Raw genomic sequence first — 25,522 nt, forward strand, 5'->3', positions numbered from 1 at the left:
TGGACAGCACCTTACTTCACGGGAGCCAGGCAGGGTGTAGGAATGAGGTTAGAGAGCACCAGGGGCCGCTGGGCACAAACTTAGGGGGGTGGCCCGGTCCGATCTCTCCCGGCCTCTAACGGCCGTGAACGGCCCGCCCTTTGCCCGGGCTTTGCCCCGGGCTAAGTCTCGCGCGCGTCCCGCGATGCGCGTTGGGAATTCAATTAAGTACAAAAAGTGGATGAAGGCGGAGCACGCCCGGGAAGAGGCACCAGCTGTGGATGGAAGAGAAGAATGCTGGTCCTCGCAGTCCCGGGCGTCCGCTCTGGCTCCTCGCAGTCAGGAACTTCCCCAATGTCAGGTAACTCGGCAGGAGTTTAAAATACCACCAGGCAGGGTAAACAAAATCCAAGATTCCGGCAACTTCTGTGAGCGGCTCCCGCGAAGCGGGGGCCGTGAGCAGTAATAAGGCGGTGGATGAAGGCGGAGCACGCCCGGGAAGAGGCACCAGCTGTGGATGGAAGAGATAATGCTGGTCCTCGCAGTCCCGGGCGTCCGCACTGGTTCCTCGCAGTCAGAAACTTCCCCAATGTCAGGTAACTCGGCAGGAGTTTAAAATACCAGCAGGCAGGGTAAACAAAATCCAAGATTCCGGCAACTTCTGCGAGCGGCACGCTTTTCTTACCTTCCACAGGACTTCATCGAGGCTGCAGAGAAACATATACATAAATATTTACAATAAAAAAATCGAAAAAACTCAATGTATACATTTCCCAATTCCACATATCGCAATAGTGCATCAACCTTCACAGCCAAAAGAATAGCAAACCTGTTCCAAAAAAGTAGAGCCAATGGAGCCCCTGGCCCTAATGGCATTCCTGCCTCAGTATATAAGTGCAATGCTGATTTTTGGTCCCTGCTGATGTAAAACCTACCTTACTACAGAATACATCCCTTCGTCTTGGCAGGGATTGGTACTGCACCTCATTTACAAAAAGGGCCAGTGAAGAACCCCGAAAGCTACGTCTTATAGTTCTTTTGGATGTTGAGGCCAAATATTTCGCCTCCCTTCTACTGGAAGACTTGAATGCATGGGCAAGCTAAAAAAAACTTGATACCTCTGAACCAAACTGGACAATGTTGTGGCTATCAGGATGCTGGTGGCAAAGCAGAAAAGGAAAATGGACTGTACTGCTGTTCCGTGGATTACAGTGAGGCTTTTGACCATGTCAATTGCCAGCAGCTCTCGTCCAAGCTTAAAGCTTGGGATATTCCAAAACCACTACTTCATGGTATTCTACTAGTTTATTTGGACACCTGGGACAGGGTTAATCTGGAAAACAATACAGCCGTCTCCGAAATTATGAAAATTGAACAAGCCGCTAAACAAGGCTGAGTCTTGTCCCCTGCCCTTTTTAATTTGCTTCTGTGCAAGTTGGTACCTGCTCTGAATTCAGCAATCAGCAACGCATTAAAACTAGCAAAACACCATATAACTACACTGCTTTATGCTGATGACATAGTTATCTTGAGCCAAACAGCGATGGGGCTTCAAAGACTCATTAATGCCTTTTAAATGTATAGCAGCGCCAATGGAATGATGGTAAATTTTGAAAAAACAAATGTCATGATCTTCGATAGAGAAAGGAAAAAATCGATTGCCTGGTACGTGAACTACAGCCGCCTTATTTAAATGAAATAAATGCAAAAACTTGTGATGGTTGCTGGATGACAAGGGAGGCCACTTAACTCATCTAAAGTCATTAAAGCCAACATCTGCCTCACTACAATTTGCTTTTCCAGCTATTCACAAACAGACAAAACAGTCCTCCCATGAGCCTCTGCTGAAGACAGTAAAGACCAAACACCTGCCCACATTGGAATACTGCACAGAAGCCTTTCCAGGGAAGTTGGGTGCCTTTCTGAACAACACTCAAAGCGTCGTTTTCAAGTCATTATTTAAGCTTCCCTATCACACCTTACCAGCCCAAATCAGGCTAGAGTTATGCGGAGCGACCAATTCCTGGTACAGAACACCAGTTTGTTGAAATGTATGCACTCAGCCCGCACCGCAAAAAAAGGCTCACTGAAGAATCTAATCTGGCTGGAAGTGCTATTTGCTAATTATCCGGCGTCCCTTATTGCTTCGAAGAATATTCTCTCTGAAGCCTTGAAGCTTAAAGGGGCAGAACCCCTCTGGAATCCAAACCTGCCTCACCGACAGTTCAAAAGAGCTGCCAACAAAGAGGTTCACAAAGCATCTTTTGTCTCTGACCATCAAACCCTCACGAGAAGAAAACACACAGACTTTGTCATCAGGAGCAATTCCAATAGAGGGGTGCAAGTTCAGTAATTGCAATACTGTAAATGTAATCTACAGACTGACATGCAAATGTGGACTGCACTACATTGGACTTACATCTAGAAAGGTGAAAGTCCGCATTCAAGAACACCTTAGCACCATCAGGGCAAAAGAATTGACAACGAGATTAGTGCAACACTTCAATGATATGGGACATGATCCAAAAGATCTGGAGTGGGTTGTACTTGAAAGGGTGATGTGCGAGAGTCATAATGTAGACAGCATTTTGGCGAGAAAGGAAGCTCGCTGGATCTATCAGGAACAGGTCGACCGTGAGAGGTTGAACGACCTCATTGAATGGAACAAAATTACCAAACGATGATCCATAAGGACTATGTATATCTCTAACCAGTGGATTTTGCAGCCTGGGGACACCATTGCCTGAGTGTATTAGACATAGAGTACAGCTTATATCACCCATTTGTGACCTCTGTGATTATTCGATCTCTTTGACATATACGTTCACACTTGGGGAGTAGACGTTCTTGATTTCATTATTTTAATTTTCATTATTTTTATTTCCATAACATAAAATAATTGTGTTTCATTCGCTGTAAATAGTCTGGTTTGCCCTTCCAGGAGCAGTTCCCCATGATTATATGGCAGATTAGTTCCTTCCTCCTAGCCCTCCAATGTTGTTCAGCAATGTTTGGCTTTGCTCAGAAGTGTTCTGTGCTCATTATGTGAGTTTGTGGAACACACGATAATAGTGTTTCAGTTTCTGTAAATGGTCTTGTCTGCCCCCCGAGGAGCAGTTCCCTATGAATATATGGCAGATTATCTCCTCCATCCCAGCCCCCTAATGATGTTCAGCAATGTTTTGTTTTATTGAGAAGTGTTCTTTGCCCATTACGTGAGTTTGCGGAACACACTACAAGATGGCCGCCACACGGGCAGTAACTGTGTCATATGACTCGCGAGGACCCGCACGTCATCACGCGTCCTTTGATATCCGGCAGGTTGGAGTCGGGACGGGGCGCGGCTGATACTCGGCAGTACCGGTGATCCAGCGTGGGTAAGCTCCTTGCCATTGATCTGGCGAGGCGACTGGAAACGAGTAATGAAGGAGGGGGGTCCCGGGCTTTGATAGGGGCGGTGACCGGTGGTTCTTCATTGAGAAGGGCACAATGTAAATAATAATAATAATTTTTCTTCGTGCAAACATTTGTTGCCCCAAATTCTAACTACAAGTACTGCCTTACTTAATGTGCGGGGGGTTGTGTGATAGTTGACGGTGGAGCGTCATTTTGATTAAAATCGGCTCTTCTCCTTGTTTCTGTGTGCAGGACACCCGACGAAAGCGGGTTTTCGTAACCAACACATGATCTCTTGAGGACACGGGCATACTGATTTTAGGGGTAGCAGGTATGCGTGAGAAACGCTAACCCCAGGTGATTATGTGCATTGACATCTGTTTTAAGTACCACAGTCTTGGATTATGTTTAAAACTCAAATTCATCAGTGAAGATGGGAAGTTTTTAACCTATGGCTCATTGTATTTTGTAAATCTGTCGTGTTTTCCATCACAGGTGTGTTTTGAAATACAGTGGCAATAACAGTGGGCAACCCCCATTTGCCCTGAAGAAGTTGCAGAAAGTACAAGCAACGAAACATGTTGGCGACTATGACCCACCTAAGAGTATATATGGTGTGAGTCATTTTTATGTTAGAAGGATTCACAGCCCAGAATAAATTATGAGTGGCCAGTGAACTCTTCTGTTTTAACTGTGTGAGATTCACGTTTCTTTCTCACTGGGGGTTTCTTGGTTTTGTGGTTTGTGTTATATGTGCACAAAAGTACAGCAAGGGCAATACGTTGACTTGTTTTGATAGGAACTATCAGCAGATTGTGGGGCTGATATCGAAAAAACACTGTTACATGTTGTTAGTTTTTTTCTGTTCCCATTTCCCACTGTTATGAGAGTGAGTCACCAATGATGATAATTGGGTATACTGGCAATTGTGAGTCAGATAACCCGATTGGCGGTTCTTCCGTGAGGGGCTCACTCTCTTCTCCACAATTTTTCCACAAGTAGCGTCTGGTGGGTGGTGGTATCACGACAGATTGATAGTTTACTGTGTTTGTACCGCATTAATGTTTGACACTTGGCTGGATTTGAATCACCAGAAAAACTGAGGGGTGGTGATAAAACATAAAGTTTATTTGTATCACCATTATCCATGCCATATTAGTATTTTCCTAAGAGTGTCTTGGGTGACAGGCCTATCGCTGTGTGTTATGGTTTGAGTGGGGGGCGGCCTGTGCCCTTTTTTCCCCCTTAGACTCCTCTTATTTGGACACGGCACTGTAAACAGTGCCACAGGGCTTTAAGGATTCGTTATTTACCACCAACTATTAATTGGTGGTAAATAACGAATACCTGTGTATATGCAAATCTGTGCATGTACACCTGTGGGCATGTATGTGTGCCACAGGGCACACATGCCCCATTAAGGGGTGCAACAGGGTGTCAAAGTGACACCCTGCCACCCTTGGATTATTTGGTATTTACCGAATCGGTAATTACCGATTCGGTAATTGACATTCATTCCTATGGGCCTCCAGGCCCATAGGAATGAATGGCAATTACCGAATCGGTAAATACCGATTCGGTAATTACCGAATCAAACCGATTCGGTAAAAAAGACAGAAAATTTATCTACATCAGATTTACCGATTCTAAAATACTGAATCGGTAAAATTCGGTATTTTAGAATTGGTAAAAATGATTTACCTACATCTAGCCCTGAATCACTTTCATTCCATTACAAGGTTAAATCTTGCCTCCTTCACATGGTGTTTTTCTCCTCATTTCTGCCATCATGGGCGTGCCATCCTAGAGCAACATGTTCTGCCTGTGTGGCTTATCTCTGGAGTCACTACCTCACCTTCTCTGTATATATCCCATGTTAAATCATGAACGCAGAAAGTTTCTTCGCCACTACTTTAGCAAACAAGGGACACGGGCAATACTGGGTGCTGTAGATTTCCTGCTTAACGATACCCTCCGCAAGCAATAGCCAACCTGATAAAAGTTTTGGCCAGAGTGGGGAGGACATTAAGGAATTTAGCCACACACCCAAACCCTTTAAGGTGTTAAAGTTACAACTCTGGCTTACGTCCAAAGCTAGGACTATAGTTAGCACATGGCACTTTATGATTTAACACGTTAGAATCATTCTTGGGGTCATGACCGGATTCTTCCTTCTAGAATGTATGCACAGCAATGAAAATTTATTATGCTTAGCTCAAGAACCCTTAAATTAACCACTACACTTCAACCACTGGTAGTGAACTGTGTGTCTCATCATCTTTTCTTTACTCTTTATTGAATTTCAACTATCTCGCTTTATTATACATTTTCTGTCTAGATTTTGATATTGGGAAAACCTTTTTAGTACAGCTGCTTGTGATCTCTGTACTTTTAACAATTGCGCATGGCATTTTATGACTGCATTTTAGCATCACTTTTGGTCTTTAATCAAATCTTTGTTTTGAGAATGTAAAAATCAGTAATGAAACTCCACTATGTTCAGCTCCAGTCGCTTTAAACTAATAACAGTTGTCCCAAAACCACCGTTAGTAGACTACACGTTACAGCTATTGGACTTTGCCCTGTGCTTATTCAGTGGGGTTCGGTCTGATTTTAGCATTTGATGCAAATTCACTATAAACCATCTTGACACCTGTTTGATGTTTTCTCATAAGGGTTCGTTATGTATCACAGATGCTCTCATCTTTAAAGAATTGACTGTGCTGTACATAGTGTTACTGCTTTTTACGCATTTGATTTAATTTTATTTTTATGTTGTCACTTTAATTAACTTGATTGTCTAAATAAAGTATTATTAACACCTATAGTAAATGTCAAATTACCTTGAACGGATTGAATGTTTACCGATTAACAAATCTCATCACCATTCCACCCAGCATTATCCCTGATTAATAATTACCAATCATAAAAGTCAATCAAAGAGAGGACTCATTTCATATAGAGACTATACATTGCAAATAGGAGGACCAAGCTAATTGCCACAAGAAACCAGATTGTTTATTACATTTGTTATAATAATTGTATGATGTCTAGCATATCAAAATCATATGTCATATATGTAGTACATTCAAACACATCAAAATCCAAAGCATATCAAAATATATCAAAATCATACATACAAAATAGGTTTATTTAGAAACATTCATTATAATATTATCTCAATTGCAATGCCCACTGTACAGTTCTTTTTCTTTTAAAAGTTCATTAATTAATATTTCATGAAACAGTAAGCATGTCAAACTATGTAATCCCACATCATATAATACTTTTATGTACTATAAAAGTCTCACTAAAACACCTTCCCAATAACCCCACCTAATTTTGAACAGTTCAAAAATATACTGAAATACCACTATAAGTAAAATGTAATCAACTCAAATTATATAAATTGATATCACATCCTATTTTCCAAACTCTATCATACCTACACCCCAATCCAAGCATCATCTTAGTGTATAGTGCAATTCCCGAGTTAACCTAAGTAAATAGTGCCACGTATAATACATTGTAATACCTTCTCAAACTCATAATGTTAACATTCACAATGATAACTTTACAATCACAATACTTCCAATCACCACCAAATTCTACCCTTTTCACATCGAAACACAAGCACAAACCAAAATAATTTGTATGTGTCGGATAACGTGGCTTGCACAAATTAAAGAGCAATGTCTGTTATTATGCCCAGGCTAATTCATCAATTTGCACCCCATCACCCTCATGGCTTTTAATGCCACCTCTCACCTGTAGCAAACATACAACAGTGAGTCACAATTTCAACATTGACAAGTGTATATTCACAATCCCAACACTTTGTCACGGCCCAAATTATACCTTTCTCACGTCAAAAGCACAGGCACAAACTAAAATCGTTCATATGGGTAGCAAAAATATATGTATATTCTGTGCAAATCAAAAGGCACTGTCTGTTTGTATATCCAGGCTAATGCACCATATCTCGCCCCCATTAGTTTCTAGGATGCCAACCCCACCTATCATGTGGAACCAAAAGTATTACTATCGGTCAAACGCATGTCCACTTACAATCTTTTACCTCTGGTCCTATGGCATCCTCGTAGCACTCACTATTCCGACCAACTGCATGGTTGCCATTTTGCACTCCAGTTCGTTTATAAAGGACCATACTCTTATATCATTGGTCAATCCATAAGGGATACTTCTGCAAAGCTCCACATTGCAAAATCCTACCATCTTGGAGTATAGAGCCATCTCTGATTCAACAAACTAACATACCTCGCAACATTTCTCGATCTCCAGTATTAGGTAGCCTAACATTTGCATTGTTCTTTCACATATTAAAGATTGTATATCCATCCCATTTAAGTCTATACTAGTCCCACTTAGCAAGGCCATGCCAATGTCACAGTATGTTCACCCTTCTATTGCATGTACTACAACATGGAGTACTCCCTATTAAACCTTCGTAATGAAATCGCACCATATTGGAATATGTTAATACCAACCTATCGTATATGTTAAAAATAGTTTATTAGTACTCAAAGAATAAATCAACATGCCACCCTCACAACAAAGCAAAGTTCCATGATTAAATTACATGTAATTTTATAATACAAATATATCCTAGAATGGTTCGTGTTCATTATAAATACAGAGACTTCACCTAATTAAAAGCAACAATATTACCATGTTGACTACTATAAACCAATTTATTTCACAGGATGTAATACTCAACCCAGCACAACCTACTTGTAGTCAGTTGAGACACTTCATTCTGGAAAAATGGAACACTGGAGAATACCAGTACTCAAATAGACCAATGCGAACCCACTTTTGAAAACAGACACCATCTTAAAGTGTAGGCCATCATATAGGATTGTTTATATCTAATAGAGTGAGCAATGCCATTTGATTAGTATCATGATCTTGTCCAGAGAGTAGGAACAAACTTTACACACCCTCATGTACCCAAACTCCCTACTGCACATATACCAGAACACTGAAGCGTATGTGTTCCCAAAACAAAATAATTCAACATGTATATCGCCAACTATTGGTCATCATGAGATTGGTCTTTTAGCAATGTTACTGATATCAAAACACTCAGTTATTCCATTATCTCACTAACCTCACACCAATCTACTCTCACACTCTGGCTAGTGAACCTGTTAATGGAAAACTCAAACCCCATTCATCCTATAGAAAGTAATGTAACTCGTTTTCTATATTTAGACCTTTTTCTGGGGTTCTCAATCTTCTAATTCATTCAGTTTGTCGTAGAGTTAGTTCAAGGTCTCCACCCCTCAGAATTGAATCCACTTTTTAGTCCATGAAATGTAAAGTCCCAACTATCGGGATGACACTCCCTAATATATTGAACCAATGGGTAGTGCATGTCCTTATTTCTTATAGTCCTATAGTGTTCTTGAAACCGGCCTTTCAGGGCTTTTTGGGTGCAACCAACTTCATCATTGAGCAGTCACATACAATAGCATAAACCACAAAAATACGATTGCAAATTATGAAGTGATCAATTTGACAGAACCTGTCCGAGATTTACTTGAAACCCTTCATCTTGTTAATACCAAACTTGCACCTGTTACATTCAAAACATACATAGAAACCCTTAGTTAGATCAGGTAACCATTTTCCTATGTTATTTGATTTTTTAGGTAACAGATAGTTACTTGTAACTCTGTCTCTGATAGTTTGTCTTCTCTTATATGTAACCAAAGGTTTCTCAAAACCCACCTCCCCCAGACCAGGTATCATGGATTGCAACGACCAATGGTTCAATAATATTTTATAAATATCATTGTCATCCGTGTTATACATAGTCACCGATGCCAGTCTCTTCTTGGTAGTATTTACAGGTTGCCGAATAAGTTTGGTGCTACTATGTACCCCCCCCGGATTCTGTTTGCGGCTTGATTTAGACGGGTATCACTATAACTCTGTATTTTCAGTCTATTTCTCATATCCTGGATTCCGTGCACAAATTGCTGTTCTTCCCTATAGTTATGTCGTATTCTGACGATCTCACTGTAGGGGATTCCCCTAATAACCGACTTGGGATTTGAACTATCATCCCTCAAGATATTTTTTATTGCAGTAGCTTTTCTATACAATTTAGTTGGATTCTGTCCTGCCTCACATATTGTTCAACAACCCAAAAATGCAATCCTATGATTTTTACAACACACGGTAAACTGTACAGTATATGTATTCTGATTAAGATAGTAAAAGTATTCCAGCATTTTTTTTGTACCTGTCCAAATAATAAGGACTTCATCAATAAAACTTCGACAAAAATAAATACATTTCATCCATTTCTTAACAGCCGGAGGCCAGGATTGTCCCCCTTCAAACCACTCATTAAAATGGTTTGCATAAGAGGGGGCAAATAGGAAATCTCATAGCTGTTTCCTGAACCTGGTGGTACCATTCACTATTGAATAAGAAATAGTTATTTGTGAGAATCAGGTCAGCCATCTTGTCCAAAATGTTCAAGATGTTCAGTAATCATAAAGGCTTGCACTCCTAGTTGACAAAAAATGCTGCATGGCTTTTAATCCAAAATCCCCAAATCTTTCAGAATTCAGGTTTTTAAACCTCCAACATACAGGGACACAAAGAGCATAGTTGGGTCCCATATGAAATCTTCTCTGCAATACATAATGAATTGGTCTCTTTGGACATATTAATGGACTGGACATGAAACACCTTGTGACCACCATTTATTTATTTGCTTGTTTGTATAGCACTAGAATCGACCCCAAGGGGTATCTCTGCGATTCAGCGAGATATGGGTGGCAGAATGACTCCAAAGAGTTAGTAAGTGAGGAAGAGGGTAGTCTTCAGCTGCTTTCGGAATTGAAGATGGTCCAAACACTGCCTCCAGGGCAGCGGCAGTTTGTTCCAGTAACGCGGGCCAAGATGGGATAAGGCCTTTCCTCCTAATCTTGCTCTTCTTACTCGTGGCACCGCAAGCAAAGATTTCATACTTGAGCGGAGCGGTACTAAAGGAGCATACAACATGAATTTCTCAGAGAAATATGCAGGGCCTGAGTTAAGCAGTGCCTTATGAATAGTACAGCAGATTTTGAACTTAACTCTTTGACGTATGGGGAGCCAGTGCAATTTTATGAGGAGAGGGCGGGAAGGAGTCCTAGGGGGGACATTAAGGACCAATCGTGCACCGTATTCTGAGGCCTCATTGGCAGAGACTAACAGGCCGTTACAATAGTCCAGGCGACTATTGTCTTCCGGGACAAGTGTCTTCCGGGAGGAATCCGGTAGTAGGGGGAAAACTCGACGGAGTAGGCCTATTGTATAAAAACAGACCCCAGCTGTTTGAGTGGCTGAGTGCCTGGTCCAGCCTAATCCCTATGTTTTTAACTGACATTTTAGGGATTGGAAGGGGGCCTAGATCTATCGGCCACCATTCCGGAGTCCATAGACGGGGTGCCTCTCCGAAGAGCATGATTTCAGTTTTCCCCACATTGCACTGGAGGAAGTTGATTCGCATCCAGTCAGATATCACTCTCATCCCCATATAGAAGGCCGCCTGTACTGCAGGAGTGAAGTTATTAAATGGAAAAAGTAGCTGGGTGTCATCAGCGTATGAGATTGGAATAAACCCATGGGCTCTCACAAGATTGGCCAGGGGAGTAATATAGATATTAAAAAGTGTAGGGCTCAGACATGAGCCCTGCGGAACTCCCTTGGACAACCCAGCAGGGGCCGATAGATACAGGGCTAGGTTGACGATCTGAAAACGATCGGATAGAAAACTCCTCACCCACTGCAGAGCTGTTTTCCTCAACCCAGCCTCTTCCAATCTGTTAATCAAGATGTTGTGTGAGATTGGGTCGAACGCCGCGGATAGGTCTAACAGCACCAGAATCATAGAATAGCCCTTATCTAGGGTCATCCTGATGTTATCTGTGACCACTAGAAGAGCTGATTCGGTGCTGTATTTGGCCTAAAATCGGACTGGGAGGAATCTAAACAACCCGTACGTTCGACAAAATTAGAGAGGTGGTTGTTTACATGTTTTTCCATTAGTTTGCTTGTAAATGGCAGGCGTGAAATAGGGCGGAGGTTGGAAAAATCCGTCCAGGGGAGTTTAGCATTCTTCTGAATGGGCCTGACCTGGGCAACTTTCTACTCCAGAGGTACGTGTCCCTCTCCAAGGGAGAGATTCATGAGGGATTGCATGGGATAGGACAGACTCTTGGCCAGGGAAGGAAGAATCCTAGCAGGGATATGATCAGCAGGGGAGCCAGACTTGATTTTTTAAATCAATAATTCAACCTCATTCAATAGCTAAGGTTTCATGGAATTAAGCTGGTTTATGCCTTCCTGGATCTGCATCACACCTCCTGGTCTGGTAATTTTTCCATAAATCAATTCTATTTTTTGTATAAAGTAGAGAGCAGTATCGTCACATAAAGATTGTGATGGGGCCTCTACACTTTGACAGGCTTGACCGGCGGATTAATAAAGGAGTGTAGAATTTGATAGAGGGTTTTAGAGTAGTTGCTAGCCTCCGCTAGCTGTGAAGTAATGTACGATTTTCGTGACGCTTTTACATTTCTATGAAAGCTGGAAAGAGCCAATTGAAACTGCTCTTTGTCTTTGTGATTATGGGAGAGACGCCAAGTTCTCTCTAATTTCTTACATTGTGGTTTTTAGGATCGTAGTTGGGTAGAGGACCAAGCTGCCTGTGGTCTATTAGAGGGAGTAGGGGTAGCCTTTAATGTGCAATACTATCAATAGCTGTAAGAACGGCCAAATTGTGTCTAGACAGGGCATCCTAGATGTTACCAGGTGTCCGAATCCGAGATCCCTGAAATCTTGTATGAAAGCTTTCCTCTGTGACCTTCTTCCACTGCCTATGGAGAGAATGTATAGGAGGTTTGCGTTTTACTAAGTTCATGAGGTCCTGAACAGAAAACTCTATCACCAAATGATCTGACCAAGTGAGTTGTTGCGGGGGGCCACACTGAATCAAGGATGAATTTGAAGAAATAATGTCCAGGGTATGCCCCGCTACATGAGTTGGACCTTCATTAATCTTAACCAAACCATTGATATAACAGATAATATTGTAGTCATATTGGATGAAGAGATTGTGGACTATACATAAATAACACTTTTTTGGGTGCTCCTCTCCTATTTGTATTTGTCTAAATTGTCTAAAGCCTGAGGTTCTGTGGCAGGTAGGACCTCAGGGAGTGAACACAGAAGTTTCATTTCTATATGGATCTAAAACTAGTCTGGTGGGAAAGTACCATTACTGCCTTGTTTATTGTTTATTTAGGCTTAACATAGAGGCCATGTGTAAAGTGCACAAACATTAATAAAGTGAAAACACAACACAAGGAAAATCCCACACCAATTTAGAAAAATAAAGTAAATTGTAATAAAGAAAATGACACCAAAACAAATCAATTCCAATCAGTTGAACCAGAGATATAATAATAATAATAATCTTTATTCGGAATTTCAAAGTTAGAAATCCATAAAAGTATGGCAACACATACTAAAACAGTTATATATAAAAAAAATGCAAATTGATTACATGTAACAGGTAAGTTCCACATCTGACTTATAAAAACATAAATTTGTTTAAGGAAATCACTTTAAAGATTTTTTCTGTGTCTGTGTATACACTTCAGAAAATTGAGCACATGGTAACAGGTAACTTCAGTGTCCAAAAGCTGTAAACATATCATGGCAGGACGACATTGTCTGAGACCCCAGGATTTTAATAAAGACAATAGCCAAACCTTGCGGTGATCGTGATAAAACTTGCAGAACAAGACAGTGTGCAAGGTGGTTTGTGTTGACTTTTCATCACAGGGGCATAGGGGTGGATTCGGATCCCAAACGTTTGGTGTTGGAAAAGCTACCAGTCTGTGAAACATGTTTAGTCTGAATCTTATCAGTAGGAAACGGTCAAAGATACCAATATTAAGGTTTAGATAGGGCTGAATTAAAAGAGTGGATTGGACCATTATCGCGTGTTGAACAGACGGTTTGCCTGCTTCAGATTGTAGTCTCAGGTTTTCCAAATGTCCCAGGGCTAATGCTTTTAGTTGTTTCTTTGTAAGTTCTCTAATTTTTTCAGGATTTAAGTAATATTGCTCTGCCCCAAGGTCAATGCAGAAATTCCTGATATAGGCTAACCATTTGATTTTTAAAGCATGATCTAATATCATAGCGTCTGCCACTATCATCTTAGTTAGGTCATTTTTTTCCGAGGTCCAGATACGATGCCATAAAAGTAGCGGTTGGATTTTTGCGAGGTCCTCGATGTGTGGGATACCAAGTTCAGCGTGGCAAGCATAAGTTGAGGATCGCTTTGGGGCCATCAGAAGGAACCTTAGAAAGTTATTTTCTGCTATTTGCAAGGAAGTGACGTCCGTGTGACCCCATAGACTTGCTCCATACAGGGCTGTCGATATGCATTTGGCCCTATATATCGCTAACAATTCCACAGGCGGTCGTTTTCCCAGTTTTTGTGAAAAAGTCACCAATGCCGCTAGCGCTCTTTTGAAGCAGTGTTTCCTCGCTTCCACTGCCTTTTTCCAGGACAATTTATTGTCTATTGTAATTCCCAGATAGCAGTATTCAGTTGCAGAGTCTATTTTTTGTTTATTGAGGGTAATGTTTTTCAGATGTTTTCTCCCAGCACCTGCAGTCATCACAAAAGTCTTTTTCACATTTATGTGAAGATCTAGGGTCGCCATAAACTGAGAGTACCTGTTAAGGATCTTTTGGAGTTCGCGGGGAGTCCGTGCCAGGAGGACAGCGTCGTCCGCGTAGAGCAGAGCGGGAATCGGGCGTTGTTTTGCCTGTGGGAGGTCCCGGGCACCCTTCAGAAGCTCAACCTCCAAGTTGTTAGTGTAGAGGGAGAAAAGGAAAGGCGCCAGGACACATCCCTGTCTGACTCCACACTCCACTCTGAAGGACGCTGTCAGCTCTCCCTTGGTGCCAAAACGGACTCTAGCTGAGGGGTTGGAGTACATTTCCCTTAAGAAATTCAGGAGTGGCGGATCTACCCCCATTTGAGCTAAGAGGGACCACAATTTGGTGTGAGAGACACAGTCAAACGCCGCGGACAAGTCCACGTAGATCATATAAAGTTTATCTTTTTTGGCGTGTATATATTTTCCAATGATCACGGAAAGGTTTAGGGCTTGCTCCACCGTTCCAAAGCCCTCTCTAAAACCAAATTGTAGGTCAGACAGTATGCCTCTCTCCCCTACCCAGTCCTGAAGTCGCTCCAGAATCACCCTACCTGCCATCTTTCCCAATGAATCCAGCAAGGATATTGGACGGTAACAAGCAGGGTCCTGGCGATTACCCTTCTTGAATATCTGTACCATGACGGACCTTGTCCAGGACTCCAGGATTCCTTTCTTTGCCGCCGCTGTGCACACCCTGGTAATGATCGGGGCCCAGAGATCTGTATTGTACTTGAAGAAGTCAGCCGGGACTCCGTCCGGGCCTGGAGCTTTTCCGTTCTTGCTTGAATTCAGGGCCAAAAGGATCTCGGAGATTTCAAAGTCTATTTGAATGGGGTAAAGCGGAGCCTTTAAGTTCTCATCTTCAGTTTCTTGATCTGAGGATGGTTTTTGGAAGATTTTTGAGAAGTGTGACACCCATTCTGTCTCATCTATCGCAACTTCAATTTTTGGATTTGTGTCGTCAGCCAAAAAAGGGGATCTTATTACTCTCCAGAAGGCCTGGCTGTTTTTTTCCTGTGCACTAACGTGGAGTTCGTCCCATAAAGCTTGCTTTAATTCCGCTTTTCTCTTTTTTCTGATTGTAAGGTATTCCTTTCTTAAAGCGGATATGGTATGAGGATCCCTTTCATCTTTGTTTAGTGCTACTTTAAGGTTTTTATGAGCCTGAGTACATTCTTGGTTAAACCATCCTTTTAGACGGCGCGGTCCAGCTTTATGTTTAACTGTGAGTAGGGACTTTGTTTTTTCCAAAATTTGGGCAAAACTTTTAAGAATTTCCTCATCTTCTACCAGTATATCTAAACATTTCTTGATTTGGGGGTATACTGATTTTATCAAGTCTATGGTAATTTCCTCTGGGTTTATCTTCCCCCACTTTATTGAGTACCCATTCAGTTGGCCCAGGTTTATATTATCCTGGGACAGTGCACTAGCTATCGTCATAGGAAGAGATTGTTGATGATTTATAGTCATTTCCATTGTAAGAATAGCGTGATCACTATGAGTGTTGGGTATGACTTCAAAGCCGTTTACTCTGGGTTGTAGGCTAGCTGATATTATAATGTAATCAACCGTAGTGCTAAAACCTCTACCTATATAGGTCGGTTCTAGTGAACTTGTTCTGTGATCCGGGATGTTTGCTATTTGGAGGTCCAGATCTGATAGGAGCTCGTTCATTACTCCTCCCGCATTATTGTGAGAAAAATGGATAAGAGAATCACCTTCCTCAGTCACCATACCAGGACATTTTTGCTGTGGTTGGGTACAATGATGTAGATTGAAATCTCCTGCCCATATTATAGACAATGCACCCCTTGCTTCTTGTTTCTGTCTAAGGGTTGTTAATTTTTCATGAAGGTGGGCGAAAACTCTCTGGAGCTGTATTTCCTCAAGGTTGTTATAAAAATTGATGAGGACTACAAACTCATTTTTTAATAAAGAGAGACCAATGATCTGGAAGTTAGGCTCCAGTTCAATGATATTTATTTTTATGTTTTGGATGGTGTTGGCTATGTGAATATTTAGTCCTCCCTTTGGTCTACCCTTTTGTCCCCCCAGTGCAGGGGAAAAATATGTCTTATACCCCTGCAAATGAAGTTCTGATTGTGACCATGTCTCCTGTAAGCAGACTATTTGGTGTCTGTGTACATGGTGCATGAGAGTCCCATCCTCCAGCTTTGGTCGTAATCCCGCGATGTTCCAGGAGATCACGCTCAGAGTCGGAGGATTACTTTTGAGGGCAATGTCTGTTTGTAGATTACTGGGAATGGCCGGATCTTCAGGGATTAAAAGGTTATCTGGGATTGGCGGGATGGCTGGGGTTTTAGAAGTCTGTTCTTCTGGCTGTGGTGGTCAGTCGACACACTCTAGGCCACTAGTAGGATCGTAGTTGGGTAGAGAACCAAGCTGCCTGTGGTCTATTAGAGGGAGTAGGGGTAGCCTTTAATGTGCAATACTATCAATAGCTGTAAGAACGGCCAAATTGTGTCTAGACAGGGCATCCTAGATGTTACCAGGTGTCCGAATCCGAGATCCCTGAAATCTTGTATGAAAGCTTTCCTCTGTGACCTTCTTCCACTGCCTATGGAGAGAATGTATAGGAGGTTTGCGTTTTACTAAGTTCATGAGGTCCTGAACAGAAAACTCTATCACCGAATGATCTGACCAAGTGAGTTGTTGCGGGGGGCCACACTGAATCAAGGATGAATTTGAAGAAATAATGTCCAGGGTATGCCCCGCTACATGAGTTGGACCTTCATTAATCTTAACCAAACCATTGATATAACAGATAATATTGTAGTCATATTGGATGAAGAGATTGTGGACTATACATAAATAACACTTTTTTGGGTGCTCCTCTCCTATTTGTATTTGTCTAAATTGTCTAAAGCCTGAGGTTCTGTGGCAGGTAGGACCTCAGGGAGTGAACACAGAAGTTTCATTTCTATATGGATGTAAAACTAGTCTGGTGGGAAAGTACCATTACTGCCTTGTTTATTGTTTATTTAGGCTTAACATAGAGGCCATGTGTAAAGTACACAAACATTAATAAAGTGAAAACACAACACAAGGAAAATCCCACACCAATTTAGAAAAATAAAGTAAATTGTAATAAAGAAAATGACACCAAAACAAATCAATTCCAATCAGTTGAACCAGAGATATGAATTTGTAAAGTTTTAGTGAAATATAAACTGAAAGATCAAAGCACCAAGCACTAACTGCAGGTATCAGGTCCTGTGAGACCGGGTCAAAGTCATAAGTTAAGGCCAACCACAATGGAGCGCGTATTAGATACAAAGGGTTTATTGGGCTAAGTCTCAGCTTCCCTTCGAACTAAGAAAAATACTTGAGGAAAGGTTTTGAGATGGTAGAGTCTCAGTGGGGCAAGTCAGGAGGCTGTATCTCAGGATGTGTCGTTGATGATGGGGAACCAGAGGACAACATCTGGGTGAAGCTGTTGATGATGGCGGGAAATGCTCCAAGCGGTAGAAACTGGATTTTCAGTCCGAGGGGGTCATCGTCATTGATGGGGCGTTGGTCACGGTCGAGCTTGGTGAAGATTTCTACCTTCGGACTTAAAAGTTTTAATGGAGTTTGGATTCACCCAGCGGAACAAGGCTGCAGGCTGTGGCCAAAGAGGGCTTCACATGGTGGATACCCCTGCTGGGAGGTCCCTCTGATGAGAGAATTTTCTGCTGCGCAGAAGGGCGTAGGGGAGTTGTCGTGAAGTCAGGCTGCACCTTGGGAAGATCTTTTGGTAGGTAGGTCCAAGTCTTCTGTTGGATTAAAAAAGAAAGTTCTTCTTGAAAACAAGTTCTAAGTCCCAGCTTTTAGGGATAGGCAGGAGCAGTACCACCACTTGGGGCATTAGGACTCACTCCATCAGAGGTCTGCAGCATGGTTCAAGGTCTCTGGTGCTTTTTGTGGCCCTTTACCTCACAAAGGAGGCCAGGTAGCTAGAACTTGGAGTCACTCTGGTGGCCCTGGGTTCAAGGAGCATGGTCAGTCCTTCTCTCTCAGGCAGCAGGGCATTCCTTCCTGTGGCAGGACAGTCCTTCCAGCAGTAGGGCTGTAGAACAATCCTTCTTCGGAGTCTTCCACCGGTCCAGAAGTTATCTGAAGTGTGGTTCTGGGGAATCCAATATGTGTACCTGGTGCCAGTCTTTGTGAGTGGGTGGGGGCACGGTATCCTACCCCTTCTCTGGTTCTAGAAAATTCTTCCCTTGACTGCCAAGGCTCCAAAGTGTCTGGCCTGACAAAAAATTCTGATGTCGGTTTCCTTTGTGTGTGCTGGTGACAAGCCCTTTGAAGTGTAACTGGGGCTGGGTGAAGCTCTGCCCCAAGCCTTCCTGGCAGCTTAACCCATCTTCTCTATACCTAGCCCCCTTTGTGTCACTTTCTGGGAGGAATACATAAACCCCAATAGCAGAGCTATCACAGTTCACAGCGATTCACAGTAAGTCAGTCACAAAACTTTATTTGGCTAAATGTGGCCATAAAAGTACAGATGTCAATAACATTTCATGAATGAATAGAGCAGCATTACAAGGTTCAGGACACATTTGAGGGGTAATATAGTTATTTTCAACAAAGATACTGCATTGGGTGCATACCAATGATAAAATACATAAAACATATAAAAAGAGCTGGTGGGTGTCAGACTGAAAACAAAAAAATTTAAGAGTTAAAAAATGACATCAGCTCCTAACAGACGAATAGGATAAGGATGGGGTAATTGTAATTATATATTCCTTACTATCCCTGACAAGGCATCAGAACATTTTTTCGGCGAGTAGCATGCTAAGATGGAACCCAAAAAGTTATCTTGCGCCATATTTGTTTATAACCCCTAGTGAAAGGCGGACAAAAGTTTCCACTACAATGCACATTTTCTTATTCTCCAACCTTTGCAATCCTTGAAAAGCCTTTTGGGAGTGCGTATTAAAGGGGCGAAAAATAGGGCATAGAAATCACTTCCTAGCATGAGCATATAGAGTTCAAAATACAATAAAGTGCAATGTGCTTTGAGTGGTAGTATTATTACATGGGCATCTAGGCAGTAGTTTGTCCCAGACTTAATTCCTGGGAAAAGCGACGATCAGATGCAGTAGACTAAATCGTAGTCTTGTTAAATAAAACCTAAGGCTCCTATTCGGAAACCAGGAGAGATAAGGCTCACACTCCTGTGTCAAATTAATCAGGTTATAGATGTGGCTTACAAGCAAATTATCAAAAGCCGCCTGGTGGACGTTGTCTTGCATATGCCAAAAGCCTGATTTACCCTGAAAATATCCTAGTCAATGCTTGCAGGGTTTTCAACGTACTCTTGCAGGCCCACCTCTATGAATTATTTTTTATAAATCTAATCCAGGGTATAGTTAGAGCGTTATCCATAGAAAGTCAAGCCCCCAGTACTTTCTTAGAGAGTTGAGCATCAGGATTCCCCCAAATCCTCAGCCATAAGAGTAGTGGTGCCAGCTTCATCTTGTCACCTACAGATGTTAAGCCCAGCTCTGATAGGCACATAAAGGCAGGGCATGATTGGGGAATGGGCAATAGCCTATGCACAAACTTATTTTCTACCTGCTGAATTGGCCCAGGACCCCTTTAGCCCCATACCCCTTTCCCATAAGTCGCCACACAAACACATTTACTCTGATAAATATCTGTCAGTTCATTGATCGGTTTGGGGCCCAGCCTTCTCACAAATGAGAACAATGCCTCCACAGCTCTTTGAGTATGAGTGGCCTTGGGTTGATGTAGGCTCTGCCAAATTAGGTTTTGTTCTAAGGAAAGCCTCAAATAATTAAAACACCTCACTCTGTGATTTTCTGTCCCCCCCACTTTTTGGGGCCTTAGCTCATTATGAAAGATTGGTGTACGTTTGTTTTAAGAACGTGACCCCCCCCTAAAATTATAAAAAACATCTAGCACCGGGTGGTGATCTCTGCGGCCGGTGGATGAGCAGATCAATGCGAAAAACCGGACTTTGTCGGATTCGGCACCTCAAGTCAAAATGGCGCCTGCCTGTCTCTGACCCCCTCTCCTGATCAGCCAGACCAGTGCCAAACAACGGGCTTCTGAGATTCGACCTCGAAGCAGCAGACAAGGAGCTAAGGATGGAGGGAGAGACAATCTGAGGATAAACCCTGCAAGTAGCCGCCGCAAACTCGGGGTAAACGCCGGGGATCGAGCCAGTGATCCGGAGCTGCCTCCGGGACACCCCCCCATGGTGCCATCGTCCAAGGGCAGATTAGGCCCCCTGCATACCCGTAGTATACACCACGGACACTTGGTAATGGCAGCGTCATTCGTCTGAGAGCACTGAGCGCACTTTTCACTCCCTGCCCCGGCATCAGATTAGACGCAATACAACACTTGGAAGGACCCAGACAGAAGCAGAGACCGGAGCACTGTTGGAAAAGCACCAAGTGAGGCCCTGTGAAATGCCAAGGAGACACAAAGGTGAAAGGCAGCACAGGTGAAGGTCTGAGAGAGATATTCATAAACTTTGGTCACGTTGTGGATAATAAAGGAGGGAAGTTGCGCGTCATTACAGGGCAAAGCATTTCCTTGAAAACTTTGCCGTGCGCTTTTCAACTAAGAGCAGTAGAACAAGGTTTAAAATCCTAAAATGTCTACAGTTACACAAGTATCCCATACGAATCTGTGCTTGTGGTGCTCGGACCCAAAAAGGAGCTGCAGCCGCGGCGGAGCTGCCGGACCCGTTCATTAAAGCAGAGGTGAGCGGTGAGCCCCCCCTTCATCCTGACCGTAGTTGTGCGTGTGATCCTGGCTGCGGGCGTAGCGACCGCTGTGGGCACTAGAGGAGCTGGGGCTGAGGCGGTCGCACTCTGCGAGGAGCTGGCACTGACATGGGGGCGGTCGCCTGCTGTGAGCTGTGGAGTGTGGTTACCATATTAGAGCTGCTGTGAAGGTGAGGAGGGACCGAGCAGTACTTGTGGCCCGCTGGACGTGCTGCCAGGGGATTACTGCATGGGCTGCTATGTGTCGAGGAGCAGCTGACTGAGCCTGTGGGCGCTGAAGACTGCCTCCCCCACGTCGGTGATAGCTGTTTGTACGGCCTGGTGGGGAGCGGGCATCAACGCTCTTCCCCGGGGCCACGTGAACGTGGTGGTGAAGATGGTGCACATAATGGACTACACAGGATGTGCTTGGTTGTGGAGGAGTTTGGAGCTTTTCTTAGCTTGCATCTGGGGGCCGCCATTTTATGCCGAGGTTGCTGTAACTCTTACTCTGGCCCCACCATCTTGTTGGCCTCAATCGATTCCTGCGTGTACAACTAGTCTTCTTTCATGAGTCTGTCCAAACCTGCCATTGTTTGCCATCAATGCTGCGGCAGTCCTCGAGAAATGTGTCATGGGAGTGCTTTTGTGTGTGCGTCTGTGCGGACGTACATGTGTGTGTGTGTGCACACCTGTGCGTGTATGAAAAGACTATGTTCACATTTGTGTGTGCTTGTGCATGTCTGTGCGTGTGATGGTCTGGACATGTATTTGGGTGTTTTTGTATTAGAGCATGTGATTCTATGTGTGCTTGTGTTTATGCGAGCAGATGTTTCTGTATGTGGGCTTATATCTGTGCGTGTGATGGTGTGTGCATGTATTTGAGTGTCTTTGTATTAGAGCATGGGATTGTATGTGTGCTTGTGCATGTGTGGATGTTTCTGCATGCGTGCTTGTATGCGCCCTCTGTTCGCGTATGAGAGTGTGTGCGCACATTTGTGTGTGCTTGTGATGGTGTGTGTGTGTGCATGTATTTTTGTGTGCGTCCTTGGGTATTTTTGTTCTTAAGCATGTGATTGTATGTGTGCCTGTGTTTTTGATAGTTTCTGTATGTGTGCTTGTGTATGTGTGCGTGTATGAGAGTGTGAGCGCATTTGTGTGTGCTTGTGCATGTCTGTGCATGTGACGATGTTTGCGTGTGCATGTATTTGGGTGTTTTTGTATTAGAGCATTGGATTTTATGTGTGCTTGTGTTCTTGGATGTTTTCTGTCTATGTGCTTGTGTGTGTGCGTCAGTGCGCACATGAGAGTGTTTGCTCACATTTGTTTGTGCTTGTGCATGTCTGTGCGTGTGATGGTGTGGGCACACTGGATTTGTTATTCTCTGGCGGCCGCTGTCCTGGATATTGACTTTAACTGCCAGATGCCTGACCTTAGGATGTCCACCAGTGTACCAGTGTACAGTACAGTCCCCTGCCTGACCCCAAGATGGCTTCCATAGTGGCCCTACACGTTATTTTACTTCCCTGGGACAACAATTGGACACTGACCAGACCTTGAACCTATCCCCTAACCTGCCTACACATAAGGACTTCCTTCTATCCATTTACCCTATCCCCTTACCCTTCCTTGCTCCATTCACCTTGTCCCCTATGTTCTTAAAATGCTTTTCTTGATACTTATGTAACTTTTAACTGATGTAAATTGCAACATTATTGTTCCTCTTGTAAGACGCTCTGATTCCTTCGGGTCTAGCCAGCGCTATATAATAACTCATTAATTAAATTTGTTCGCATTTAGTACTCTTTCTCTCTTTGTCTAACTCCCTAGCTCCTATCCCCTCTCCCCTGAATCTCTCATCTTGCTTGCTAGTCTGCCTAGCCCCCTGTCCTTTTTGCCCTTTGACTAAGCACTCCTTCTCCCCTTGTTGGGGAAAGATCCAATATTTATACTCTGGAGTCTGTGCGAACCCGCTGAGAGAGTCCACTGCGCCAAGGGAGCCACTGACAGCTGAGGTATGGTATGGCACCCCTTGCCAAAGCAGTCCCTCTCCTCTTTTTGGGGAAGGATCCAGTATGTAGGCCTTGGAGTCTCAGAGACCTCTCTGAGAGAGTCCACTGCGTAAAGGGAGCCTCCCACAACTGAGATAGGGAAGTGATACCAATTCCCCTGGGATCACAGCTTACTGGACTTTGGACGTTGCTTTGACTCGTCTACCGGTTTGTGTCCCTGTCGCCCTTCCCCTCCTCTTTCCATGCGGTGTCCTTCACCCTCCCCTCCTCTTTCCCGCCTTCATTACCTGTCTACTTCCCCAGCTCCTTCCCCCTCCCCTGAATCTTTCCCCCTGCCTGCTTTTCCCCTGAAGTATGTGTGCTTATTGTTTATCTCGACCTTACAAGTAACTATGTTGCCATGCTCTAATAACTTTGTAACCTTTGTAACGATGTTACCTGTAACGATGGCCTGATGCTCATGTAAAGCGCTCTGATACCTCCGGGTCTAGCCAGCGCTATATAAAACCTTTAAAATAAAATAAAAGGGGGGGGCGTGGCCAAGATGGCGGGCTGAGTAGACGCTCTTACCGCGAGCTCCCGAGACCCCGGAGCCCCTGTGCCGCCCTTTACCGCTGATCTCCCCCGGATCGAGCGGAGGAGGCACCCGGTGCGGCTGTGAACGCGGTGGTGCTGCCTGGGTCCTCCGGTGGCCCCACAGACGCGGAGACTCCAAGCTGCAGACGCCCCCGGGGTGAGAGCCGGCCCAAGAACCGGCGGAGGCCCGCAGGTCGGAAGCCGCGACACGCAGGAGGCGCCGTAGGGAGTCCGGTTCCACGGCGAGGACCGGCGGCCAAGGGCGCATCTATCCCGCGCCGCCGGCAAGACCCGGCAGCGGAGACTCCGGACGAGACAAGAGAGCTTTGCCCGAGGCGGAGAGGGGGAGGAGCCGGCACAGTGCGGCCACGCAAGTCCAGGGATCAGGTAGGCCGGAAGGCCTGTCCTTGCGCGCTCACCCCCGGACCCCCTGCCGGAGACACTACAGATAGGCGGAGCCGGGCGTGGACCGCAGGGAGCCCGGAAGTGTCCCGCTACTTCATCGCACGGGGTAGAGGGCCCCGCCGGACCTACTACAGAGGCGACTGCGCCAGGCCTGACACGCGGAGCCAGCGGCTCCGATTGGCGCCGGGCCTTTGTCCCTCCAGCGCTTCCCTCAGCGGTACCGCGACAAGCAGCAAAACCGGGATCACCAGCGGGGGCCCAGTCGAGGATGGAGGAACCTCTGGCCCCAGCAAGACCTTGGGCAGGCGATTGCGGTGGAGGGAGCCGACCAGGAGAGGGCCGGCCTGTGTCGCCTCTCCCTGTGGCGCAGTGGTAGTCGTCCCCGACCCCTGCGGAGAAGCTGCAACGCGGACGACGGCCTGCAATCGTGGTCAAGGCCCCCACAGCGAGGTGACCTGCCCCTGGGTGGAGGAAGGGGTGCTCTGCTGACGTCGCTGCTGACCGGTGATCGTTACCCCACAACAGGGCTGACCTGCTGCTGAGAGTGGCCTGCGGGCGCCCCTGGGGTCCCGAAGGCTTGCCTGCTTGCATCGCTCTGAGGAGTGTCACCAGGGGAGGAGCGGTGGCGTGAGTGCTGAGCCCATACCCAGGGGGCCTTTGTGGAAGCCCCCACTCCTGTGGCGCGCCCCCACCTCTGAGATGTCGAGCAACAGAGGGGGCAAGAAAGGAGAACGCACCTTGCCCGAAATGTTGGGTAGAGGTGCCCCGAGACAGGATAGGAGTCAACCGGCCCGAGCCCCCCGACTAGCTCTCGAGGCGCAGAAGGGGGAGAGCCTCCAGTAACCAGATCCTTCCTGGAGTCGCTGTTCGGCACCCTCAGAGAGGACTTCCAAACGTTGAAACAGGAGGTGGCCGGGGAGGTTCGGGAGGTGAGAAGAGAGGTCGACGCGCTTGGAGAACGAGTATCCTGCGTTGAAGAAACTAGCCAATCCCGAGACGAGGAAATTGCATATCTACAGCAGGAAGTTTTGCGACTCAGAGACCAACAGATTGACCTCCAGGCCCATGCCGAGGATCTTGAGAACAGGTCCAGGCGCAACAACATCAGGGTCAGGGGCGTCCCATCTAAAGAAGAGGGGGATGACGCGGCTGCCTACCTGCGGGACCTGTTTCGCGATATATTGGGCGAGCCCGGAGACTTCCCGGTGAGAATTGACAGGGCACATAGAGTGGGTCTGCAGCGACGGGCCTCGGCGCCGCCCCCGGACATTCTGGCCTTCCTGCCGGACTTCCCTTTGAAAGAGCGAATTATGCGTGAGGCACGACGACAGCAACCAGTGAGGTTCCGGGGTCATCAGGTGGCCCTGTTTCAGGACTTATCAAAGATAACACTGCAAAAACGCAAATCCTTCAAGATCGCCACGGACTTTTTGCGGGAACACGACACGCAGTACTCCTGGGGCCACTTTCAGGCTCATTTTCCGTTGGAACGGGACGCTACATCAGCTTCGGTCCCTCCAGGACATTTGCGGAGTGCTGGGTATCACCGCAACGGATGACGACGCTCCGACGCCTCGCCGCCGACGCAACTCCAGGGAGGGATGGCAGACAGTTCGGAGGCGACAAACCACGCTCCCGCCTCCAC

General features: G+C 45.0%; 1 protein-coding gene across 3 annotated transcripts in view; it reads left to right on the plus strand.

The window, feature by feature from the left end:
- CORIN (corin, serine peptidase) overlaps positions 1-25,522 on the plus strand; it is a 1,859,037-nt gene that overhangs the window by 13,419 nt on the left and 1,820,096 nt on the right. The window contains exon 1 of one of the 3 annotated variants that reach the window (XM_078678228.1): positions 20,490-20,619. The exons of 1 other annotated variant lie outside the window; for it this stretch is intronic. The gene's annotated coding sequence lies outside the window, so the exon portion shown is untranslated. Of the gene's footprint in view, positions 1-20,489; positions 20,620-20,657; positions 20,882-25,522 lie in introns of those variants that run through there. One more of the 3 variants, XM_078678227.1, reaches the window with a different exon arrangement.

This window comes from Lissotriton helveticus, chromosome 2_2 (genome assembly GCF_964261635.1).
Source record: "Lissotriton helveticus chromosome 2_2, aLisHel1.1, whole genome shotgun sequence".
In the NCBI taxonomy this organism is placed as follows: Eukaryota; Metazoa; Chordata; class Amphibia; order Caudata; family Salamandridae; genus Lissotriton; species Lissotriton helveticus.